Source organism: Kogia breviceps, chromosome 18, assembly GCF_026419965.1.
Source record: "Kogia breviceps isolate mKogBre1 chromosome 18, mKogBre1 haplotype 1, whole genome shotgun sequence".
Taxonomy (NCBI): Eukaryota; Metazoa; Chordata; class Mammalia; order Artiodactyla; family Physeteridae; genus Kogia; species Kogia breviceps.
Genome location: NC_081327.1, coordinates 17,661,873 through 17,674,968, shown reverse-complemented (window position 1 = coordinate 17,674,968; position 13,096 = coordinate 17,661,873). Strand labels below are relative to the sequence as shown.

Sequence of the window (13,096 nt, the reverse complement as noted above, 5' to 3'; positions counted from 1 at the left end):
CCTAATCTAATTTAAAGGGAATTTAGACATTCAATCTCCTTGTTCAGCTGTCTTCTTGAAATTTTCCCTGGATGTTTATATTCTTGATTTTTTAAGTGGTTTTTATTATTAGGTTAAAAAATGAACTTTTGTATGTTTATTATGAATAGAATACAATCCATTTCAAGTTAATTTAAGGTCGTGATTTTTTCCATATGGATATCCAAGTGTTTCATCACCATTTGTTGAGAGACTATCCTTTTCCCATAAATCATCTTTGTCCCTTTGTCAAGAATCAATTGACCATGCAGGGATGGGTCTATACCTGGATACATTATTCTGTTTCATTAATCTATATGGCTATTCCTATGCCGATTGCACTGTTATGATTACTGATGCTTTATATTAAGCCTTGAAATCAGATGTTGTGAGACTTCCACACTTGTTCTTCATAAAATAGTTTTGGCTATTCTATTCCTTTTGCTTTTACAAAGTAGAGAACTACCTTAGAATCACCTTGTCTGTTTCTATTCATTCAAAAAGCATGCTAAGATTTTAACTGGGATTGTATTGAATCTGTAGCTCAGTTAGGGGAGAACTGACATCTTAACAATAATGAGTCCATGAAGATGGTATATCTCTCTTTTTTATTAGGTCTTCTTTAATTTTTCTCAGCAATATTCTGTAGTTTTTCTGTTTATTGGTCTTGCACATATCTTTATAAATTTATCTTTATGTACATTTGGTATTATTAATACAACTATAGGTGGTATTTTAAAATTTCAACTTACCAATTATCTGTTGCTAATATAAAAGATACAGTTGATATTTCATGTATTCATATTGTATCTTGGAACTTGTTAAACTCAGTTATTATCTCTAGTACCTTCTTTGTAGATTCCTTAGACCATTCTATCTAGAAAATTGTGTCATCTGCAAATAAAGACAGTTTTACTTCTTCATTACCCATATGTATATGAAGAGACATAACACCACCAAAATTTTATAGAAGCTGATTTGTAAAAGGCAGAATAAAAGACTCACTTACGTAAATTATGACCTGGTCTTGGGGACTTACTCAAAATAGCAATGTCCCCTCCACTTCTTTTTGCTCCTTAGAGAAAATTAAAGTCTGTGTCCACTGAGAATAGAAGCAATGGGTCAGATGAAGAAGCTGGGTCTAGGAATTTATCTGGTGAATTGAAACTGTATAGACTCATTCAGAATGTTCAGACTAAAATATATGTATATTTTAAAACTTCTTAATTTATCTGCATTTTTGCTTCATCAGAGTCCTGTTCTGGTGTACCTGCTTTGAGACTGATGCAGGTAATTCATGATCTATGCCTTTGCTCATAGTAGGCGTCAAAAAAACAAAACAAACAAACAAAGAAAAAACAAAAATACTTGCATGTGGAACCTCGTTAGGACTCTTTCTGTCACAGAAAACTTACCCCAACTGGCATAGAAAAACAAAACTTGGCAAGTTATTGTATTTGCTCAGGTAACTGATAAATTCAGGGCTGCATCTTCAGGCCTGGCTGGATCTTTCTCTGACTCTTGACTTTGTTCATGAGCACCCTCTTCCCACATCCTTGCAAGATGGCCTTCAGCAACTTTAAGCTTGTCTTCCAGGAGCTCAGTAGGCCCGTGGAAAGGGAGCTCAGCTTCTGCACTAGTTACAACAAAGTCCTAGGTTTGAGTCTCACTGGCCCAGCTGGCATCCTTGAACCCCCACCTGTGAGCCAGGGAGATGGGGTTAGCTTCACCCAAACTACAGGGATAATCAAGAGGTCATTAGCAAACACACTGTAGGACTCCATTTGTATGACATTCTAGGGGAAAAACAAAAGGGATAAGAGTAAGGAGAGGGGTTGACTAGAAGGGAATGGGGACATTTTATGCAGTGATATAAATATTCTTTGTCTTGATTGCACTGGTGGTTACACAACTGCATACATTTGTCAAAAGCTGCAGAATTGTTCACCTAAAAAGGTGAATTTTGCTGTATGTAAAGTACACTCAATAAACATGAATTTTCTTTGCAGCCACTTAAGCTGAAGGTACTCTTTTCCCCGTGGGGAATCGGTGTACAAAGGCTGCAAACAGCAGCCTCCTCAGTAGCACATGCAGCCTGTTGCCTGTACAGGTTGCCCTAAGGGACCTTGCGCATAGCCCTTTCCAGTGGACATTCATGACTGGCATACTATCCCCAATCTAGGCTCTGGACAGGTATGCAAGGTGCCTTTGGAAAGCCCCAGGGCACAATGGTCAGGGTCCACATTGGCCAAGTCATAATGTCCATCTGCACGAAGTTGCAGAACAAGGAGCATATGATTGAGGCCCTAGGCAGGGCTGAGTTCAAGTTCCCTGGCTACCAGAAGATCTACATCTCCAAGAAGTGGGGATTTACTAAGTTTAAAGCGGATGAATATGAAAACATGGTGGCAGAAAAGCGGCTCATCCCGGATGGCTGTGGGGTCAAATACATCCCTAGTCGTGGCCCTCTGGACGCATGGCAAGCCCTGCACTCCTGAGAGCTTTGGTACTGTCCCCTCCTTACTCATGCCCACCAATAAATCCTACTTTCCTGTCAAAAACAGAAACAAAAACGCTGAATTTTAAAGAATAGTTTTAAAAGAAATATGTAAAGAAAACTTATAAGATTTTTAAAGGAAAAATGTAAACCTTGTGTTTCTGGATAAGACGACAGAGCATTTTAAAGATGCTAATTCTTTCCAAATTAATGTACTGGACTAAACAAAATCCTAAATGTAATTTTATCCTAAATGTAAATGTAGCATCCTAAATGTAAATGTGGTATTCTAAATGTAAATGTAAACAAATGTATCCTAAATATAAATGTAAACAAAATCCGAAATGTAATGTACAGTCTTAAACAAAATCCTAACAGATTTGCGGGAGTGGGGGAGATATGAAACTTGACAAAATGATTTTAAAATTTATCTGGAAAAATAAATTACTGATAATGCCAGAGAAAGTTAAGAAAAAGACAATAATGAGCGGTAATTGCTTTTACTCCACACCTTTGACGAATAATTTTCAATCTGGCTTGTGTATGTGTGTGTGGGTATGTGTGCATGTGTATGTGTGCGTTTATTTTGTTGTGGGCGATGGGCATGTTTCAAAGAAAAGAGAAGGAAACTTTACAAGAACTTCTCAGAAGAGAGGATGTAATTCAAAAATAATGTTAAATTCTATTTAGTTAATTTTCAAAAATTAATATATTTTTAAATATATACATACATTAAATGAAGATATTTTTATGCATCTAAGATGGAAAAAGATGGGTTTAATTTTGTATTAATCTCTATTGAAATTAAGTGGATTAAATAATGTGATATATTTAATTTTTTAATATCAGGAAATAAAGTAAATATTTACCTAGCTTTGGAACACAGACCAATTTCACCACCAAGAATGCTATCAAAAACACAAATCTTTTCAACCTTTGGGGTTTGTTTGTTTATTTGTTTGTTTGTTTTGTTTTCTCTGCACATAGTGATGTGCCAGGCATTGCACCAAGCATTTGGGGGGAGGGTTCCATAATAAAAGAGTTCTGTTTCTTCTAACTTGCCTTACTTGCTCTCTGTATAGAATTCAACAATATATAAAATCACGAAAAAAAGTAGGAGTCATCTGAAGTCACAAAACCTTGAAATGACCATTATTAACCCTTGGAACCATCTCTCTTCATTTATAGATTTTCTTTACCCATACACATATATGCATGTATTCTTTCCATAAATAATAATATTACTTATGCCCTCCCGTCACTCATACTCTTACAGCACCACACCCCATGTCTGCTCTGCCAGGTAACCCATGTTAACAACTTACAAGCTTCTCCATACTCATATAATTCTATACATACTTATACAAAGGATTCTCTATAATCCCACTTACATGTTTATATCTGTTCATATGTGTCTACTCTTTGGAGCATTTTTCATTGTCTGATATACAAAAATGGTGTATCTTACACACTTTTCTGCATTTTATTTTTCCTACTCAACAATACCTCATAGCAATTCCTCAGTCACTGAACATAGCTCCTGAACATAGCACTGAATATTGACAAGTTCTTTCTTGTTAATGGCTGTATGCTATGCCATGTTGAAGCCATACCTCACTTTCTTTAGCCATTCTGGTTGCAAAATTTGCTCTGTTTTCAATTTATGACCAGTGCAAGCAACACTGTAACACCCTTGTACACTTGTCTGTCCTTATGTATTAGTCCTTTCAGTTCTAAGGGGTCATTTTACAAGAGGATAATCACAGGGTTGAATAGCATGTATATTTTTAAATGTTGCCAGACCGCCTTCCCAAAAGGTTATAACACTTCACATCTTCACCAGAAACTATGAGGGTATCCTTTTTCCTCATGTCTACCAATGTTAGTTGATATTAGATCTTTTTTCATATAAAATCTCATCACTAATCTAAGTTGCATTTCCTTGACTACTACTGAATGACTTTAAGTAGAAAAATAGTAAAACATTTCAATTAAAATCAAGAATTATACAGAAGTGGGACTTCCCTGGTGGTGCAGTGGTTAAGAATCCACCTGCCAGTGCAGGGGACTCCAGTTCAATCCCTGGTCCGGGAAGATCCCACATGCTGTGGAGCAACTAAGCCTGTGGAGCAACTGAAGCCCGCACACCTAGAGCCCGTGCTCTGCAACAAGAGAAGCCACCGCAATGAGAAGCTCGCAAACTGCAATTTCGTTGCAGCAGCCCTCACTCTCTACAACTAGAGAAAGACCGCATGCAGAACAAAGACACAACGCAGCCAAAAATAAATAAAATTAAATTAAATAAATAAATTTATTTTAAAAAGAATTATACAGAAGTCACCACTGTAAATATCATTATACATTTCTCTTGCCCTAGCATGGTGCTAATAGAAATTTCTGCAGTGGTGGAAATAGTCTCTATTCTGTGCTATCCAATATGATAGCCACTGTCATATGTGACTATTGAGCAATTGAAATGTGGCTAGTGTGGCTGAGGTACTGAATTTTAGTTCTGTTAATTTAAATTCTAATAGCCAGATGTGGCCATGGCTACCATACTGGATAGGGCACTTCTAGAAAATGCAAAACAAAAAGTTAAAATAATGGCTACAAACATTGGAATATACACACAAATTTATCTTTTTGCTGACTGTATACCTAGACAACTCACAATATTTCAACAAGTAAGAAGAAAAAAACCCACTAGAAGTGATGAGATGATTGTAAGGTAACTATATATAAGCTAAATATGTAAAAATCAATAGCTACTTTACTTAGTACTAAGCACTTAGAATAGAATTAGGTAAAAAATATTCCATTCACAATACAACAAAAAAGACAAAACACTAAAGAATAAAGTTAACAGGAAAGCCACAAGACACATATGACACAAATTTTAAATTGTAATAAAAAGAGTAAAACGAAGCCAAATGTCTAGAAAGTTGTACCAGGCTCTTGGACGGGAAGATATAGATAGATAGATGATAGATAGATAGATAGATCAATTCTTCTAAAATTAATTTATAACTGTATTGCAATTCCAAGTAGAATTCCAAAAGGCTAACATAATCCTTGAATTGTCATAGAAGAATATGCCTAAAACTTGCTCCCAAAATGTGGGGGGGGGAAAGTGAGTGGATACTTACTTTATGACTTACCAGAATCTTCTCAAAAGCCATTACAACAAAAATCAACATAATATTGACATATGTGAATAAACAAATAGATTCATGGAAATTAAAAATCCAGAATTTGATCCCCATCTATATGAAATTTATATTTGACAAAGATAGTGTTTTATTCAGTGTGGAAAAATGGACCATTTAATCAATAATATTGGCAAAACTGGTTATCCATATGGAATAAAATTTTAAAAGACTTTTATCCTATAACCATAGGCAAAAAATAAATTTCAACTAGATAAAAGGCTCAAATAAGAAAGAAATTTTACCAGAAAATCAGAAGATTGTTCACACAATCCAGGGGTTAATATCACCTTCCTAAATAATAAATAAGAATGGAAACTCATTCTTACTTATTTCCTATATCTTATTTATTATTTCCTAAATAAATAAAATATTCTTATTTATATTTTATTTTAAAAGTGAAGGGAGTTATATCTAACTCTATATACATATAAGACATTTGTTTGGCAAAATACAAGTCAACATACAAATGACAGAGCTAGAAAATAATATTTATAATAAGGTTACTTTCCATACCATACAAAAATTCACGCAAACTAATTAGAGAAAGACAAACAAGCAAATTTGAAAACAAATGAGGAGTCGTGAAGAGAAAATTTGCAGAAGATATAACCCCGATAATAAACATTAGAGCAGGTGCATGAGTCAACTCCAGTGGAAGCCCTGTGTTCTGCTTCGTCCTCCCTTCACTTCCGGTGCCAGGAAGCTGGGAGTCTGCCCCTCTGTTGAAATCACCTGGCTACAGGCTTGCTCCACTGCAATCAACACTTGTCAAGGTGTGGGACCACTCCAGACCTTCCACTTTACAGATCCTGCATGGGAAGCAAGGCCTGGAGATCCTCTGCTCTCAGATCCCCCAACACTCCTGGAGGTTCTGCTCAGCCCAGAAGAAGAGGATGGATGCCCTGACCTTTCTACAGAGCTCTCTTACTCAGCCTGGGGAGAGCGGTCCCTTCCTCCACTCTAGAGTACTCTTTTACATTTATTTTTAGGTCAAAACATTGACCCTTGGAAGCTCAAACACTAAAACATAAATAAATAACTTACTGTTTGTGTGTGCCTTAGAATTCTTGGCGTGGGTGTACATGGTGGGTGGGTGAAGGACCTGCGATGGAGAATGGAAGAGATTGCTGGGACTGTTTTTAAAAGAAATTAGTTAAAGCTCGGCAATAGCATCCCACCACAGTGAGAATTATGTGAGTTTCTAAAGTCTCAGGACGAGCAAGTGGAGGAATCTGGACCAGGACTTAGGACTCCTGACACAGAGCTAGGAGTCTGTGGGCTGGCCTCATCTTCAGCATCTTATGCTTGTCTCCCTTGTTCCCCTGGCAAACCCTCCAGGGAAAGCAGTGCTGAGCCCCTCTGTGCTATCAAAGACTGAGGGAGGCTGCTCTGTGCCTGGGTGGATGCTCTCTCTCATGAGCTCAAGTGTGGGGGCTTGGGGCCTTGAGTGGAGTGTTGAGCCAGCTCCACTGCACAGGTTGTCACCATCAGACACCTCCTGTCTCCCAGTCCAGGGAAACTGACAGGCCTCACAATACTGCACCCTGGGCCCGGTGAGAGTGAGTGACAGCTCTGCCCTGACTGGCGATTAATCCTGCAGTAGGTGGTACTCACTCCTGGCTCTGCCACTCACCCTTTCTCCAGTACCACCGTTGATTGACAGTGCACGTCATCCTGACCTTACACATCATTGGGTATAATTGCCAGGGGCTTATTAATTATTATCATTAACGCCTTGTGTGTGCATGGGGGTATGCTTTTCGCCCCAACTCACTCATCGCAACAAAGGTTGCACCTGTGGGGTGGCTACCAAAAGGCTGGCATCTGGGGCTTGGCAGTGAGCTTTGGGGCCAGACTGTCAAAAGGCTGAGGTCACTTTCCATGCTGTGGTTCTCTGCAGTCATGGGGTCTGGCACAGTGACAGGTTTGGGAGGTCTGCTTTTGAGAGGCCCCATGCAGAGGCAGGTGCACTTGTCCCCAGGGGCCTCAGTGCAGCCCAGACTCTCCTTCCTACACAAGACCAGCCCAGAGCCAGACACGAGGTAGTGGGGACTCTTCAACCACTTGCATCTGGAAAGTGGAGATTCAAAAAAATAAATCTGGGAGCTTCCTAGGGATTCTCTAGTCCAAACCTTAATCTTCCTATATGAGGGATTAAGACTCAGAGAAGATTCTGCAGACTTGTGACTGCCAATGGGGAGGGGGGTGGGGGAGGGATGAAGTGGGAGTTTGGAGTTAGCAGATGTAAACTATTATATATAGAATGGATAAACAACAAGGTCCTACTGTATAACACAAGGAACTATGTTCAATATCCTGTGATAAACCATAATGGAAAAGAATATAAGAAAGAATGTGTGTATATATATATATATATATATTATATATATGTATGTATGTATAACTGAATCACTTTGCTGTACAGCAGAAATTAACACAACATTGTAACTCAACTCTACTTCAATTAAAAAAAAAGACTCAGGGAAGGTTCTGAATGAGCTCAAGATCACCAAGACAGTTAGTGATGCGGTCAAGTCTAATGGCTTGATTTCTTCGTGAGTACTTAACTAGGATTTGAGAATCTCTCAGAAGTACTCATTACATTTAAAATTCAAGGTAGGAATTGTTTTCTTTTGTTGTTGTTGTATTTCTTGTTTTTTACTTTATTTTCCAAAAATGGCCCTTGGCTATTATTTAGTAGTAGTAGTTGTTTTAAAATGCATAGAGTTTCCAGATGCTATTTTAGGCACTGTACCTTTTTTAAATTTCTATTTCATTTAATCTTCCTGACGATGATAAGTTTGAGTTACGTACTATTCTCATTTCATACCATTTTTCCTTTCATGAGGCCACTGAGGCACAGAAATGATAAATAACTTGCCCAAGGTCATTGCATGCTATTCCCTAGTTTGCATACATAGAATTAAATGCAGACAGTCTGGCTGCAGAGTCTGCACTTTTAATCACTACCTTATATTGTCAGAAAATTAACATTTATTAATTTAATTAATAAATAATTGTATGTATGAATTGTCAGCTCTATGGATGCTGGTCTAGGTGTTGGTAATATGCTGGGAAACAAAATAAATAATATCTCTGCCTTCATAGAACTTGTATTCTGGCAAGGAAGACTGAAAATAAATAAGTGGATAAAAATAAATAAGACAATTTCAAAGAGTGAAAAGTATCTTAAAAGAAAAAACAAGGTAATGTGATAATAACTAAGAGGTAATTCTTTTAGATAGAATGATTAGGAAAGACTTTGTTGAAGAGAAGACAAGAAGGATCCAGCACATGAAAAGTCAGAGAAAGAACTTTTCAAAAAGAGGAAGAGCAAAAGCAAAGATCCCGATGTGATAATGAGCTCGGCAAGTGTGATCACCAAGAACAGATAGATGGAAAAATCAATAGATGAGTGGATGGATAGATAAGGGATATGAGCAGGGCATGAACTTAGAGTCTCAGAACATCATCTCCTCTTCCTCTTTCTCGTCATCCAAACATTGTCACCATCCCATTAAATGAAAAACAGAGGCAATTATCTAAATATCTACAGCTAAAAGAAACCACTTTCAGTAAAGGATGGTGTAACAATAATCTTACTCAATAACTGTCTGTGTTTGGTCGTGGATGTAGCTCACATAGTTACATCTCCAAGTCACTGGCTAAGTACCACCACATCTCATGACTTGAACCATCCATACCCTATAAGAAGATCTGTTTTCAGCAATTTATGTAAACAGGGTAGGCCACAGATGGGAGGGACAGCAACATGGTGAGTGACGGAATTTGTGAACCATGGGCCCAGGAAGATACTGCACGTGAGTACAGAGTATAGTGCTCAAAATACGATAAGAAATACTTTGAAAAAAATGTGTGACCAAATGAGTAGATTTGCTAGTGCTCCAAATTAAGAGGTGTCATAGAAGTAAAGGAAGCAAATGTTTTCCTTATGTTTCTATTAGAGGTATTCCTGTATTTATCTAGATTTATCAAAGGTATATAAAGCCCTATAAGGCTCATATCATATTACCTGCTCAGAAGTCAACCTGCCAATTTTCTATTTCAAGAAGCCAACAAAATTCTCCCCTGACCTCACACTTGGAAATTAAACAATACACTTCTAAATATTCCACGGGTCAAATATGAAATCTCAACAGAAATTTAAAACATATATAACTGAATAAAAATTAATATATAAAATATCAAAATATGTAGTATGCAGCTAAAATAATGCTGAGAGAGAAACTGATAGCACTAAATACATTAGAAAAAAGGAAAAGTCTCAAATTAGTAATCTCAGTTCCTGCCTCAAGAAAATAGAAAAGGAAAAGCAAAGTAAACACAAAGCAAGCAAAGAGGAGGAAATATAAAGATCAGAGCAGAAATCAATGAACTGAAAACAGGAATACAGTAGAAAAAAATCAATAAAACAAAAAGCTGTTCTTAAAAAAAAAAAAAAATTTTAATGATAAACCTCTATCAAGACTGACCAAGATAAAAAGAGAGAGGACACAAATCATCAGTATGAAGGATGAAATGGGATATTACAACAGATCCCACAGCCATTAAAAGAATAAGAATGGAATACTATGAACAACTTTACACTCATAAATTTATCAAATTAGAAGAAATGGACCAATTCTTTTAAAACCACAAACTACCAAAACCAAGTTGAAATAGATAACCCAATTAACCCTCCAACCATTAAACAGACTGAATTTGTCATTACAATTTTTCTAAAAAAGAAATGCTCAGTTTCAATGGAAAATTCTACCAAATACTTACAGAAGAATTAACAAAATTTTACACAATCTTTTCTAGAAAATAGAAGAGGAAGAAGTACCTCCAAACTTATTTTATTTACCTTGTTACTAGAACTACACAAATACAGTACAAAATAAGACAATTTCAAACCATGATTTCTTATGATTTTGAGCACAAAAATCTTCAACAAAATATTAGCAAATGAACCAGCGTTATAAAAGAAAGAATCAGACACATGATCAAGTTGGATTTAAGTTGTATTTATTTCAGATATGCAAGACGTTCTACATTCAAAAATCTATCAATGTAATCTGCCATATTGACATGCTAAAGAAAAAAAATCACATGATCATATCAACTGATGCAAAAAAAAAGGCATTTGATAAAACTCTACAACCATTTATGTTACCAAAAAAAAGAAACCTCTTCTGTCTAAGACAGGGAAAAAGGCATCTCACCATTCATTCAACTGGGTACTGGAAATTGTAGCCACTGCAGTAAGGCAAGAAATGGCATACAGATTGGTGAGGAAGAAATAAAACTGTTCCTGATGTGTGGCCCTGGGCAGAATCAGCTCAAATTATACAAAGGTTCATGCATGGGATGCCTTTAACCCAATCCACTTTTCTGATTTGAACTGATGTTAGAGCTCCTGGGTAAAGATAACAAGGCTGCATTCAGTGTTTCGGGAATTTCACTCTGCCTTGGTAAGAGGGCTATCTAGGGCATACAAGGACATGGTTGAAGATTCTTTGTAAGGCAAGGAGTCTGCCTACAGAAGGTCCATGCTACCCCATGATCCTCAAGGATATGGGTACTCTTTGCTCAGCAAATCTATCTCTAAACATGATTGTCAGAAAATGCATGTTTTTTAAGAGGGTGACTTAGACATACCAGTTGTTGTGTTTCTTTTTTTTCCCAGTTGCAAATAGATGTTTTCAAAACAGAAGGCCTGGATGGTGTTCTTAACAGCAGGGTTATTGGTTATGAGATGTCTGGATCCTGGTAGACGGACACCCAGTCCTGCCAACAGGGGGATCTGCCTTATGGGAGAACTTGCACAAAACACTTGTAGGTTACAGACACAAATAATTCCTATTAGGACACTCTTTTAAAATATTTATAGATAAAACTCTTTTCAAAAATAATTTTACCAATATAAAGCCTACATTCCTTTCTCCATCACCACTAAAAGGGATATGGCTAATCAGTTCATAGAACAATTCCAAGCAGAAACTAATTTTTCGATCATCTGCCAATGGCTGCTATACACTGGAACTGATTATAGAGAGAACAGTGGCTCTTTGGAGCATTCATATGTTGGCTCTTCCTGGAGCAGGGATCTCAATCCTCCCTGCCTGTTAGAACCATCTGGAAACCCCATTCATAGAGGCATGGATTTCACCGTTCTGACATGAGACCAGGCATGAGGATTTTTTAAAGATACATGTTTTCTTATGTGCAGCCAGGACTGAGGGCTACCGGCCTAGAAATATGAGACAAGATGAGAATTATTAATTAGGCAAACTTTATTGAGCACTTATGTGTGGCAGGCATGGTTTTCCCAGTGGTGGAATCCTAAAATCTATGCTCTGTGGCTGGTACTATTATCAGACAAAAGGTGAAGCCATTTGAACAGCATCTATGCACACACCTCTTTAGGAAGGAGCTGAACTCTAGACGTCGTATTCTATTCAAGCAAGACCACAGTGCACAACACAGCCGGCAACAGCAGAGAGTAAATCTGTAGCGACAAGGGAAGATCAGAGACAGGGAAAGATATGAGCACAAAGATCGTACATGAAAGAAATCTCCAGCAATCCCAGAATATTGACAAAAGTACATGCTGATAGTCAAAGAGCATGTAAGGATTTTAATACCACATTTCCAGTTATGAGTAGAGAAGCAAAATTAGGTACTAAATTATAATGTTAATATTCATTTGAACAAATAAGTACTTGTAGTAATAGCATCAGGGCCCTGGGAGGGGAGCAGAGGAGTTGATTAAATGGACAGAGTTTCTTTGAATGAGTTTCATCCTGAGTTTGGTGAGGTTGGCTCTCAGCAAAGTCTTCAGAGGTCAAGACATGCACTGTGAGTGGTGTCATGTCTCCTTTTGTAGCTACAGTCAACAGATTCAAAGTGAAGCAAATAAACATAAAAGCAATTACAAATTATGGCCCATACTACCTGCTAGAGAGGAACGGGGGGGAAAAGCCCAGGAGAAGGCCACTGTGAGAAAGGAAGGCCATTTAGTATGCCAGATGCAGGGATGCACGGTGCAGGAGGAAGTCCTGAGCAAAGCCGCTCAATTTTTCTAGCAAGGAAAAGGGTCTTGCTGAGGTCTCCTATTATTATGGCCTTATCTATTTATACCTCCATTTCACCCAAAAAGAGTCTGAGGTGGGACTTACGTGTCATGTGCGAGCAAATTAAAGTCATTCCCTAAAAGGGGCAAAAGCAAACTGAAGTGATGAGGAGGAGGGCTGGGGGTGGGGGAAGGAGGTTAAGAGAGAAAGGAGGGAGAAAGAGAAACACACACACACACACACACACACACACATACAGCTACCTATCTGAGTTCCTAACTGAAGTCCAGACCTTA

At 37.6% G+C, this 13,096-nt stretch overlaps 1 non-coding gene across 1 annotated transcript; it reads left to right on the top strand.

The window, feature by feature from the left end:
• The first annotated feature begins 2,021 nt into the window (after window positions 1-2,021).
• LOC131745696 (small nucleolar RNA SNORA70) lies at window positions 2,022-2,156 on the top strand. The gene has a single exon (XR_009332427.1). It is a non-coding gene; the product is annotated as a small nucleolar RNA SNORA70 (small nucleolar RNA).
• The last annotated feature ends 10,940 nt before the right edge of the window (window positions 2,157-13,096 follow it).